Source organism: Sus scrofa, chromosome 10, assembly GCF_000003025.6.
Source record: "Sus scrofa isolate TJ Tabasco breed Duroc chromosome 10, Sscrofa11.1, whole genome shotgun sequence".
NCBI classification, from domain to species: Eukaryota; Metazoa; Chordata; class Mammalia; order Artiodactyla; family Suidae; genus Sus; species Sus scrofa.
Genome location: NC_010452.4, coordinates 41,621,942 through 41,635,993, shown reverse-complemented (window position 1 = coordinate 41,635,993; position 14,052 = coordinate 41,621,942). Strand labels below are relative to the sequence as shown.

Sequence of the window (14,052 nt, the reverse complement as noted above, 5' to 3'; positions counted from 1 at the left end):
TGCTGGGCTTTTGAAAGTGAGGGGCTGGGAGGCCATTTCTAGCCAAAGTTTTTCCTTCAGTATGCATTTTGTATGAACAACTTCAAATAACAGGAATGGATTTTTTTTTTTTTTTTTTTGAGAAATAGCTCTTTCTTACCCAGGCAGTCACATATTATATAAAACCATGCAATTTACTGATAGCACTGTTTGAGGAAAGTTTAAAATTTTTCTGAGAAAACTAGACACTTTTTTAAATATTTGCCAGATGAATTTTGCTCTTGGAGTCTCTTTTGTCCTAGTCTGCATCTTCAGGGTCTTATAATGTACTTGGCCTTGCTGATGAGCCCGCATGCTGTAGAGATCCTCTGTAGTTTCAATTTCATCATTGTGATGTAAGTATTGAAAATAGACTCTGAAATAATTTTCTGGCAAGTACCCACCTTCCAGTGAGGAATAAGTGGAATGAATTTGGTTTTAGGAATTCTTATTTCCTTGACTAGCCAGGGTCTTAAAATGTCAAGTTCTTCAGATATGTTTTTATTGTGCAGTTACATGGAGTGATAGAGTCTTCTTATAATTTCTAAAAGCCATTTTGATAATTTAAGACTACACAGAAATAAATTTTAACCTGTACCCTATTTTTTTTTTTCAAATGACCTTTAAAGAGGATTTGGAATGTGGGCATACAGGCCAACAGATGGGTGAAGACCTGATGAAGAAAACAGGTCTTGCCATAGGTTGTGATTTAAGTGAAGTTTTACTGTAACTGTTGCAAGAAAGGTGTCTCTGCTTATTAGCGTTCATTGCTCATGTACCAGCAGTGGACAAATACTGTAAATCTATAAATGTCATCAGCGTACAGCAAAGCATGAGGCAAATTAGGAGGATAAGAAGAGTCATCTAGAGAAATTGTAGTGACCTGCCTTTTGAAGCCCTCTCCTGGGGCATTTTCACTAATGTTTGTTCTCATAGGCCAACCCACACTGAAGGAAGTCAGATCAGTGTTCCTGATTTTGCCATGAGAACACTGAAGCTTGCTTGCATCCATTTGAATCACTGAAGCTTGCTTGCATCCATTTGAATCAAGTTTCCGCTTTTCTTCCTGTCAATATAGGCTCAATCTAAGGATTAGCTCTTTACGGAGAAGGATTAACTATATTACATTGTTTTCCTTATGTGCTTATTCTATTGCGCAGTTTAATTTCTGAGAATTGTCCTTTGAGATGAGAACTTTAAGAAAAGAAAAGAGACAGAGTTTCCTGGTGGCCTGGTGGTTAAGGACCTGGCATTGTCACTGCTGTGGCTTGGGTCACTGCTATGGTGTGAGTTTGATCCCTGGCCTGGGGGCTTCTAAATGCTGCAGATGCAGCAAAAAAAAAAAAAAAGGAAAAACATTTTGGAGCTTAGAGTCAGTTGTGGTTAAGAGCAAAATCAGTGCTTATCTTCAGACCTCAGCTCTACCCTTTACTAGCTCTGTGAGCTTAGATCAGTTACTTAACCTCTCTGTGCCTAATTTTTACACAAGAAAGGGTGGTCATAAAACCCCAAGACTGGTGAGATTTAAATACATTAGGACACATTTAAAATGCCTAGAACATTGTTTGGAAGATACTAAGCTCAAATTAAATGTTGCTGCTGTTGTTATACCAATAAAATAGCTAACTGCTACCTAAAAATCAAGATGTTACTCAGTTATGATTATTATTTTTGTTGATTTTGTTGGTTGTTTGGACTTTTTGCTGGAGTAGGTCACATGGCCAGTAGGTGGTGTAAACCAGGTTTCCTAAGTTGGTTTAAGTCAGGAGTTAGCAAACTGTGGCTCACAGGAGAAATTGAGCCTGTTTTTTTGTATAGCTTGCAAGCTAAGAATGCTTTTACATTTTTAAATTATTGGGGAAAAATAAAAAGAAGATAATATTTTGTGGAGTTCCCATTGTGGTGCAGCAGAAACGAATCCAACAAGTGTCCGTGAGGATGTAGGTTCGATCCCTGGCCTCGCTTACTGGGTCGGGGATCCGGCATTGCTGTGAGTTATGGTATAGTTCTCAGATTCGGCTCAGATCCTGTGTTGCTGTGGCTGTGTTATAGACCGGGAGCTGTAGCTCTGATTCAAGCCCTAGTTTGGAAGCTTCCATATGCTGCATATGAACTATCCCACTTTGACAAAAGATGTAAGCTTGCATAAGAAAGCATATGACTTTGATTTTCCTTGTGGCCAGAACACTTTTGTTTTGTTGTGATTTAAAAAGTACGATTTTCCACCTTGGTTAAAATTCTGTTGAAACTGACATACAAGTAGACTTAATTCAACCGTAGAAAATTACCTAACTGTAGACATGCCAAAAAACATACTTAGTAAAGGGTATTAAGATTTGGATTCCTCTCAAGAATTGTCAAAACAAAAGTGCAGTTATGTGTGTGTGTGTGTGTGTGTGTGTGTGTGTGTGTGTGTATTTAAGGATATTTGTCATCCCTTAATTCAGTTAAAAAGTTCAATTGTGTGTGTGTGTTTAGGGATATTTGCTATCCTTTAATTCTTTTGAAAAGATTCCTGAAATAAAAAGAATTCTGGAACATTCTGCTAATAAGATAAATTTTACAGTGATAACATACCTTAAGAGTACAGCGTTATAATCCCATTTCAGAAGTTACTTGTTCGTTGTTTTCAAGGCTTAGGCTTTGTGACTCAGAGACTCATATTTCTAAGATGGCCAAAACTCTGGAGGCTTTTGGCAACTGCGCCTAAAGAACACATGCTTAGATTTTGTCACACAGATCATTTAGGCAAATAATGTTTTCCTCCCTCCTTATGCTATTTTTAATTATGATGCGGGTCTTTCTTGGTTGGTTGGTGATGCAGTCTTTATTTAGGAACTATTTTGCTCTTGAGTCTCTACAAATCTTGCAGCTCCTTTTGTTTAGATTTATATCTTTCATCAAATACTTTTGAAAAACTTCTTGCCTCCAAGGCCCCAGGGCTAATGGGAACAAGATAGAGGTGGAGAATTTTGCCCGTGGAGAATTTTGAGTCTGTTAGGACAAAGACATTAAATTAATGTAACTAGTGTTGAGAAAGAAGAATTAAACTAGGCATTGGAAACATAAACTAGGAGGGCCTAACCTGATCAGGGGAAGTCAAGAATATTGTTTCTTTGGATTTTTTTTTTAAGTTTTGTACTGATTTTGAAAATCTGTTCCCAATTAAATGTCTATTATTCAGTTTAAATTATTTTGAGTTTAGCAAAAGTATTGAAGTAAGAATTTTAAGAAATTACATCGAATGGCCCTCTTACTAATTTAGGTACAATCTACTAGTTGCTATCCGTTGATAGATATGAGATGATTAAATGGCAAACCTCATGCATTTGATTTTGACAGAAAATTATTTATTAAGTGTAATGAGCATGGTGAATTTGAAATGACGAAAATACAAAGTGGAAAAAAGACTACCTTTTAGTTTGTTAATTACCACTTGGAAATCAAAAAAGCTGTTTACCTTCTTGAACAGAAAAGTGTTTTGAAAGTAGATTCCATCAAGGTTTTTTTCCCCTCTCTTCTGGAACAGTTTTTACTGTTTGTAATATAAAAATAGGTAGTTAAGTATTTATATATGTGTGTGTATATATATATATATATAAGCACTATGTTTATGTGTATGTTGGCATATATATAAACACACAAAACGAGTATAAAGGAGAAAAAGGAATTTTCACCAAACCAAGTCCCAAAGGGAACCACTGCTGACAATTGGATGATTCTCTTGGGCATACAACTTTTTTTAAAAAAAAGACAAATGGCATTGGTGTATATTCAGGGTGCCACGATTTGCTTCTTCACTCAAGATTCTCTCCTGGACAGCCTTCCCTGCCAGTGTTTACTGAGGACCTCCTGTCTCCCCAGGTCTACTTCCTTCTTGTCATTGTTATCACTGATAATGTCCTTTTCAGTAGTACAACCACAAGATAAAATATTCAAAAGGTTTACAAAGGAATGCACAGCGGAGGTCACTCTTCCTCCCAAATGTTCTTTTTCCGGAGGCAGTCACCTTAGCAACCCCTTATGTTTTAAAACCCTTCTTTTATTTTTATATGCCTTGACTTGGTGAGACTAAAATTAACCCCCTGCACTGTCAGGACCGCGTAGTGAGTAAACCGCAGCAACCAACTGGTTCTGCAATGTTCGTGTTTCAGATTACCTACCAAAAGGAAAAAAGATTTCCATTCGTTGTATTTCAGGTCTGGATTTCCTGCTGGGTGATTGCTAAGAGGATATAATCTGTAGAAGTATAATCTTTGCCAGTATTTTAGATCCTTGAAATGTAACTGAATGTTCCCAGCAGCAACCTCAGGAGGCTGCCACACCCATGAGCACCTGCCCCCACCACATCTGCTGTCTCACTGTCAACGTTGTGAATACAGCCCAGGTCTTAGGTAGCCCAAGCATCAGCAGCCTTGCTGCTTTAGTCTCAAAGCTCATTGAGGGATTTTTTGGCCTCATCTCTGAGATGCCTACCTGTATCTTAGTCTGGAACCACTTGGGTTAACTTGACTCCCTCAACTAATTTTGATAGGGCCAGAGCCTGGGGAGGGGGCTGGGGTGGTAGTGGATTGAAGGGGGAGGGGACCCCTGCCTGAGCCAGCCTGGCACTGAGAAGATGTTTATTGAAACACTTGCCTTGTAACCCTGGTCTTTTGTCAGCTGCTAATACTAAAGTAGCCCCACAGATGAAGATTGCCAAGAAACCCCTGCCTCTCTCGTAAACTCACCAGAGAACATGGGGTGATACGTGTTTGGGGAAAATGAAAAGAACTAAACCAGATTCCGTTTTCACAGTGGCTCCGTTGACAAGCTTATGGCCTGAGGAGTGGGCTGGTACTTCCTGTTTAGAGACAGTATTTACTTCTGTATTAAATACGTTCCTGAAAAAAGTGCCCTAAAGTTAGGTGTATCATGCATGCTGTTTGAGAAGATAGTCATAACCAGAGAACTAGTAAAACATTGTACAATTCCTTAATGCCTCATATCTTTACTAGATACATGTCCAGTGTAAATATTATATATTTTATAAATATTCTTTAATTTTATCATTTTTCTCCACAATTGAGCATGGAAATGCCTGGCTAAAGTCCGTTGTGCTTACAAGAAAGGTTAAAGTTTTGCCCACTCAATCTGTTCTGAACAGTTCCCATTTTGGCCTAAATTTTGTTCACAATACTTATGCTTCTTATCACTAGGAGAATCACACTTTAAAAAAAAAACTATTTTTAAAAACATACATCAAACTTACTAATGCAGAGTTCCCATTGTAGTGCAGCGGAAATGAATTCCGACTAGGAACCATGGGGTTGCGGGTTTGATCCCTGGCCTCACTCAATGGGTTAAGGATCCGGTGTTGCTGTGGCTGTGGTGTAGGCCAGTGGCTATAGCTCCAATTCAACCCCTAGCCTGGAAACCTCCATATGCCACAGGTGCAGCCCTAAAGAGCAAAAAAAAAAAAAAGAAAAAAGAAAAACTTACCCATACAACTTTTTTTTGGTTGGGGCATGCGGCTGCTGCTTAATGTGGGATCTCAGTTCCCAGACCAGGGATTGAACTCAGGCCACAGCCATAAAAGCACCAAATCCTAACCACTAGATCACCAGGGAACGCTCTCATTTTAGCCCTTTTTAATTGTATACTTCAGTAGTGTTAGTGTATTCATATAGTTTGCAGTTTGCAACCAATCTCAAGAACTTTTTCATCTTGAAGACTAATGAAAACCCTATACCCATTAAAAGACAAATCTTCATTTCCCCACCTCTTCCCCCCTGGCCACCACCATTATACTTTCTATTTCTGTTAATTTGACTGCTCTAGATGCATCATATAAGTAGAATCATGGAGTATTTGTCTTTTTTGGTCTGGCTTATTTCACTCAACATGATGTCCCCAGGGTACATCCATGTTGTAGCAGGTATTAGAATTTCCTTCCTTTTGAAAGCTGAACAATACTCCATTGTATGTGTATACCACCGTTTGTCCGTTCATCCATTGATAGTGAATTTGGGTTTCTTCTTAGCTGTTTTGAATAATGCTCCTATGAACATGGGTGTGCATGGATCTCTTTTGAGATACTGCTTTCATTTCTTTGGGATATATACCATAAGTGGAATTGCTCGATCATACGGTAATTCTAGTTTTCATTTTTTGAGGAACCACCATACTGTTTTCTGTAGAAATTGTACCATTTTTCATTCCCACCCACAGTGCACAAAGGTTCCAGCTTCTCCACATCTTTGCTGACACTTGAAATTTTCCATTTTTTTGATAGTAGCCTGAGGTGATATCTAATCATGGATCTGAGGTGATATCTAATCATGGTTTTGATTTGCATTTCTCTCATGATAAGTAACATTGAACATCTTTTCATATGCTTTTTGGCCATGTGTGTATATCTCCTTTGGACAAATGTCTATTCAAGTCTTTTATCCATTTTTCAGTCAACTTATTTGGTTTGTTGTTGAGTTGTAGGAGTTCTTTGTATATTCTGGATATTAACCCCTTATCAGATAAATGATTTTCAGATATTTTCTCCCATGCCGTAGGCTGCTCTTTCACTCTGTTGACTGTTTTCTTTGATGCACCGAAACTTAAAAAATAAATTTTTTTTGACTGCCCCGCGGCATATGGAGCTTCCAAGCCAGGGATCAGATCCGAGCCAAGCTGTGAACTAAGTCGAAGCTGCAACAACACTGGATCCTCTACCCACTATGCCAGGCCAGGGATTGAACCCGAGAGTCCCAGAACTCCCAAGCTGCAGATCCCATTGTTCCACAGCAGGAGCTCCAGAAACTTAATTTTTTTTTTTTTTTTTGTCTTTTTGAGGGCCACACCTGCAGCTAGGGGTCTAATCGGAGCTGCTTATGCCACAGCCACAGCAACACCAGATCAGAGCCGAGTCTGCAACTTACGCCACAGCTCACAGCAACGCCTGATCCTTAACCCACTGGGCAAGGCCAGGGATCGAACCCACAATCTCATGGTTCCTAGTCGGATCCATTTCCGCTGTACCACAAAGGGAACTCCAGAAACTTTTAATTTTGATATAATACTATTTGTCTATTTGTACTTTGTTACCTGTGCTTTTGGTGTCACATTCATAACATTCACTTGTAATTTTTTTTTTTCCTTAGGGCTGCAGATACGGCATTTGTAAGTTCGCAGGCTAGGGGTTGAATTGGAGCTACAGCTGCCAGCCTACCCTACGGCCACAGCAAGGCCAGATCCAAGCCATGTCTTCAACCTACACCACAGCTTGAGGCAATACTGGATCCTTTAACCCACTGAGTGAGGCCAGGGATCAAACCCGCAACCTCATGGATACTAGTCAGGTTCATTTCTACTGAGCCACCATGGGAGCTCCACATTTACTTATAATCTTTTGAGTTCCACTAATTTTTCTAAAATAATAAGAGCAAAATGTAATGAAATATTTCAATAATCATAAAACTGTTCCATAGACAAAATGAACCCCACTTCAAAGCAAGCTTTTGGCTTCCAGGCAGCACCATGATGAGTAAGTTAAAAAAATTGCTCCATCAGCTAATGTGAAAACATATACAATTGGAACACAAAAGGCAGTTTGAGATGTGGATCTGTAAAGTCTAAAGAAATCAATTTGAGGAGTTCTCCTGTGACACAGCAGGTTAGGGGTCTGGCGGCGTTACTGCAGCAGCTTGAGTCTCTGCTGTGGCGAGGGTTTGATCCCTGGCCCAAGGAACTTCCATAAGCTACAGTTGAGGCCAAAAAAAAAAAAAAAAGCAAGAAAAGAAATCTATTTGGGAAACGACATGGTCAAGTACAGGAATCACTGCTGATCCTATCCTTTTCATTGGAATCCCGGTGTGTGCAGTGAACCATTGTCAAAAGACTTGCCAGAAGCATCCTCTCTTTGCTTCTGCATCCTTGCTTTTCTCATCTTTCCTATGCGGGAATGCCTCCTAGTCAGTTAACACCTCTAAAAAGAGCTGTTTGGAGAATTTTGGTCTAGGTCTAACTTTCACATTTAAAGAAGTAAAAGATGCTCTTAAAATATTTAACTTCATTTAGCTCACCTTAAAATTTAATAAACTATTGCAGTTGATCAGCAACAAGACCATTTAACAACCAGTCCGTAGTTAATGACTCCTGAGAGCACCACCAAAGCACACAGTCGCCTAGGGAGGGGTCTTCCCGACTGCAGAGATGAGCTGGTACTTAAGCGGTTTTCTCCATCTTCTGAGATATTTAAAGAAACTGAAGTTTAAATGATTTTTTTTTATCACATGCCACTTCTCCTTTCAAAATAATGTTGCCATTGTTCCTTTTTGCCTCCCACTTGCTTTCTCTTTCCTTTGTGATCGCCACTTACTCGTCTTTCCCCTGCTCATTAGTCCCACGCAGCCGGTGCTAGCCTTTCTCCTTGCCTGAGTTTCCTTCCCACCCACCCAAACTCATCCTTCACCATTCTCAGCACCCCCCCCCTCCGCTGAGCCTTTGCAGGATTAAAATGAGCCCAGTGGAGTTCCCATTGTGGCTCAGCGGGTTAAGAATTCAGCACAGTGTCCATGAGGATGCAGGTTCAATCCCTGGCCTCGCTCAGCAGTGTTGCCACAAGCTGTGGCATAGATCACAGATGCAGCTCAGATCTGTGAGCTGTTGCCGTGGCTGTGGTGTAGGATGGCAGCTGCAGCTCCAATTCGACTCCTGGCCCAGGAACTTCCATATGCTGCAGGTGCAGCCATAACAAGAAAAGAAAAAAAAAAAAATGAGCCTGATGGAGTCTCTGGATCCCACTCTGATTTCCGGTCACACAGCAGACACATCATCCTAAGTACCAGGTCGGTGGCTTCCTCTCCCAGCTGCTCCCCAGGCATTGGTCAGGCAACCACCAGGAAACCCTTAAGCTTAGATGTTGCCTCTGGACCATCTTGTCCTCCAAACACCCAAAGAAAGCAGTTTGAGTCCTGGAAACTTCAGCAGAAAAAAGAGGCTAGTAAGCCATCCATCCCCCTTTATTTTCTTTTAAGTATAAATAAATAGGAATCATTCTGAACAAGCCTTAAGCTGACAAAGTATTGGACAGCAGAAAACAGGTGAAAACTGCCCAGGACAGAGAAGACTCTTGGCTTAGTCAGCTACCCATGAGAATATTTTACTCCTTAAATACAGTTTTGTAACAGATAGAGAATTTTCTGCAAAATGATTCCATATGTACTTATGAAACTTTTTAGGTAAGCTTTAGATGAGTGAAAATTCAGGGTTTTGAGTGGTTACTTTCTTCTAGTTGTCCTCTGGTGAATCACTTTGCTCAACAAGAGGATGCAGTAATATTTGAGAAGTTGTATTCATTAACAAGAGGCACCACAATAAATTTAGTTAGGGTCACAGTGTTTAATAGTATTATAATAGTAATGACCATAATTAGTTTCAGATTTGCCTTCCTTCCCAGAGGACAAGATTTTTTAGTTTTTTGATGTCTATTTAAAGCATGAGAATGACAGGAAAATTAATGTCATGACCTTTAGAGCCTGTTTATGGTTTTTCCCCGCCATACCCTAAAGGATTTAGGGAGTAGCATACATCTAAAACAAACCACTTAGTACGGACAAGTGAAAATTGGGTTAATTGGGTTCACCCAATCCTCAGCTGGTAAAACCTCAGTCAGGACCCCATTTCACGTTCAACAGAGGGAGCACTGTTTTACATTATAAAATCAGCTCTCAAACTACACCGGTACATCCTTCAATCTCTTGAAGAGAAAATCGTCTTTAAAGGCCAGTTTTTTGGGGAGTTCCTGTTGTGGCCCAGTGGTAATGAACCTGACTAATATCCATGGGCATATGGATTCGATCCCTGGCCTCGATCAGTGGGTAAGGATCTGGCGTTGCCATGAGCTGTGGTGTAGGTCACAGACGCTGCTCAGATCCTGTGTTGCTGTGACTGTGGTGTAGGCCAGTGACCACAGCTCCAATTAGACCCCTAGCCTGGGAACCTCCATATGCTGCAGGTGCGGCCCTAAAAAGACAAAAGTAAATAAATAATAAAAGGCCAGTTTTCCAATTATGTAGCATTTTTTTTTTCCTCCTATGACTTTTTATGGTTTGTCGTCTTCAGTTAGGAAGTCAGCAAGAACATGCTGATACCAGCTAATGGGCCTGATCCTCAAACGCTCTTCCTTTGGCTGATGCCAGCCAGCAGCACTGTCTCTTACAACTGTTTTTCCCTGTTTCTAGTCTATCAGGAACTTCCCATTTAAAAAAAAAAAAATCACATTTCTAAATCCTTGAGGTGAAACTTGCTTTCATTTGATTGTCAGAGTTTGTATATTTCAACAACGAGCATTCTTTGTCTCTTCAGCCAGATGGAGAAAAATATCTCAGCATGCTAGAACCTTGGAAGCTTTTGGAGAGTTAGTTGAAAAATTCCTGTGGCACATTTTGCAACTAGCAATTTTGAAGCACTTTTGTACATTGTCAGATAAGTCAGTACAGCCTCCTCATTGAACGACAATGAGGCAGTATCCATAAAAAATTTAACGTTGACCCAGAAATTTCTCACAGTGTCTTCACCCTTCAGATGGACTTGCATTTGCTAGGACGCTAACATGTGTAAGAATGCACACTGCAGCTTTGTTGGGAAGAGCAAGAGGCTGAAAACTATTTCGTTCTCAATCGGCAGGTGGCCAGGTCCATGCAGTGAAATACTATACAGCCTTTACAAAGAATGAAGAAAGTCCACAAGCACTGATAAGGAAAGCTCCTAAAAATATATGAAGCAGGAAAAAAAAAAAAAAAAAAAAAAAAAGGCATAGCCTGTAAAACCTGCTCTAACTTGGGGAGTGGAGAAAGGGTAATGGAGACTATTTCTACACATGTTGGCTTGTAGACACAGACTGTTTCTGAAAGGTCTGCCACAAAGGTGCTAAGAGTTATTGCCTCTAAGGAGGGGAGTTGGGGTTATAGGGTAAGAGTCAGGCTTGTTTATTTTTATTTCCCTTTTTTTCCATGTTGGAGAGCATCATTTTAAGATAACCTAAGCATTATCTTAAAAACAAACGCTATCAGTGGCAGAGAATTTTTTAAAAATTTAGGTGATGCTGCAAAGGCAAAACCTGTGACTGGTGTGTGCCAGGGGAAAGGTGAAAGTTTGAACTATTTGAGGAAAGAAAAAAAAAAAATCCCAAGAATCATTTGTGAAGCACCCCTCCCTCGGCAACCACAAGTCTATTCTCTATAAGTCTGTTTCTGGTTTTGTTTTTTGTTTTTAGTTTTTGGTTTTGGGGGGTTATTTTAGGCATATGGAAGTCCCTAAGCTAGGGAGTTGAATTGGAGCTGCAGCTGCGGACTTATGCCACAAGCACAGCAAGGCCAGATCCGAGCCACATCTGTGATGTACACCGCAGCTTGTAGCAACACCAGATAAGTGAGGCCAGGGATGGAATCCGTATCCTCAAGGACACTGTGTCAGGTTCTTAACCCGCTGAGCCACATGGGGATTATTTTTTAATTGAACAGTCATCGTAAAGCTAACGATGAGATTCGATGCAGAAACTGTAGAGAAAGGAAGAAGGAGGGATGGGAAAGAGCTGAGACAGGAACAAGCTATCCTGACGTGGCTGTGGCGGGGGTTAAAATTCCAGAAGGGAGGCAGAAGGTAGAAGCAGAGTTTGTTGAAAGTACACAGATTGGTCTGTGGCGATGCATCCAGAACTCTTTGGTGCTGAGCAGCTGAAAAAGAACATGAGGAATCATAAATGATCTTCTAAGGATATCAGTTTTCTGTCAACCTGTGTAGTTTGAAGGTGATTTTGTCACTGAATGTAGACAAGAGTGTGGAAATGATCATATCAAAGTAATGACTTAAATCCAAACTGACAGGAACACTGTCACCAAAATACTGACCACTTTCACAGTGTGTATATCATGGACGCGTAAGTGACAGCCTCTGTGCGTGATGGTATTTGTTTTACTGCTGAATGTCATTTGTTACCAGATGGTGCAATTCTCTTTTGAAACGCTTTCGTCTTTTTTTAAAATGTGTTTCATTGAAGTATCGTTGATTTACAATGTGGTGCTAATTTCTGCTGTACAACAAAATGATCTGTCATACATATGCATCCATTCTTTTCCATATTCTGTTCCATTATGATTTATCACAAGATATTAACTGTAGTCCCCTGTGCTATATGGTAAGACCTTGTTGTTTTCCATCCTATGTGTACTAGTTTGCATCTGCTAATGCCAAGCTCTCAGTCTTTCCCTCCTTCACCCTCCTCCCACTCAGCAACCACAAGTCTGTTTTCTATGTCTGTCAGTCTATTTCTGTTTTGTAGATAGGTTCGTTTGTGTCATATTTTAGATTGCACATATAAGTGATAGCCTATGGCATTTGTATTTCTCATTCTGACTTCATTTAGTATGATAATCTCTAGAACCATCTGTGTTCATTCTTTTTTATGGCTGAGTAATATTTCATTGAATATATGTACTATATCTTCTTTATCCATTCGTCTGTCAGTGGACATTTAGGTTGTTTCTAAGTCTTAGCTATTGTGAATGGTGCTGCTGTGACCATTGGGTGCATGTATCTTTTCAAATTATCATCTTCCAGATAGATGCCCAGGGATGAGATTGCGAGATCATATGGCAGTTCTATTTTTACTTTTTTAAGGAACACCTATTGTGTTCCCCATGGTGGTTGCACCAGTTTATATTCCCACCAACAATGTAGGAGGGTTCCCTTCTCTCTGGCATTTTTTTATCTCTGGCATCATGTCACTTTTTATGATGAGCATTCTAACTGGTGTAAGGTGGTACCTCACTGTAGTTTTGATTTTGAAATGTTTTCATCTTTATCATGGTGCTAACATCACCAGATAGAGTGATTCATTCTTGTAGCATTGAGAAGCCAAGCTGGAGTCTCCAAAGAGGCTCTGTTTGATACAGAAAAAAAAAACAAATATTTTTGTTATAACCTTTATCTTTTATATTTGAATAAATAAGGAATGGAAGAATGCCTATTTGTTGAAACTCGTCCAAAACTTGGGTCTTTTTAGACTTAACTAAAATACACTGAGACCTTTTAACAGGAGAACATCATTGCCAAACTACTGCATGGAGAGACAATGCTGGAGTTGTTACTGGTAGGTAATGACCCTTAAAACAATGTTAAAATATCTGAAACCTCCCAATCCTGCTACTAGAGAAACTGAGGAAACTTGGACATTTTTACATTTACATCAGATAATTTTTAAGTCATTTTAGGAGTGGTTCAGTCCTTCTAAAAGCATAACCAGGAAGTCTGTAGAGATCAAAGGGAATTTATTACTGAAAAAATTAACTTAGTCACTTATCTTTCACTCTAAGTTATGGAAAAGTATAGTAATGGCAAAATTAATCAGATATCACTTCAGATTTCAAAAATCACTATTCATTTGAAAAATGACTCCAAATTTTAGAAACTCAACTATTGAAAATAACACATTTAAGGGGCATGAAATGTACTAGATGGAACTGTGCAAATATTGTTGAATAATTTCTAACACTATTGTTTTTACAGAATTATTGACATTTATTCATTCAATAAGCATTTTTAAACCTTATTTACAAACCAGGCGCTTCTAGGTTCTGGAGATAGAAAGATAAATATGGCACTGTTTGCTGCCATCAAGAAATTCACACATGTAAGGAGGAAATGAACAGCTTTAAACAGATGCTATGTCCACAGAGAGCCAGTCAAAATATGTTGAAAGATAATGAACAAATCAGTGGAAATTTCTTGAGTTGGCTGGGTAGACATTGCAGAGCATTTGAGTAGAAACTGCATCATGTCCTTGCTAGAGAGGCTGGGCTTTATCTCGTGGACAACAGGGAATCAGTGAAGGACTTGAAGCATGGGAAAAGCGTAATTTGATTTGCATTAAAAAGACTCTTCATGGACTACTGGGTAAAGATGACAGTGGAACTCAATTGAAATACTCAAAGATAAAGTTAAAGAATTTTTCCAGAAAGAGCAAAAATAAAAGAGGTGAAGGGGGTGGGGAGTATAACA

The 14,052-nt window shown here is 39.5% G+C and overlaps 1 protein-coding gene across 17 annotated transcripts in view; it reads left to right on the top strand.

Annotated features, from left to right (window-relative positions):
- Positions 1–14,052, top strand: part of ZNF438 (zinc finger protein 438) — a 440,040-nt gene that overhangs the window by 378,398 nt on the left and 47,590 nt on the right. The gene's annotated exons all lie outside the window — the stretch shown is intronic.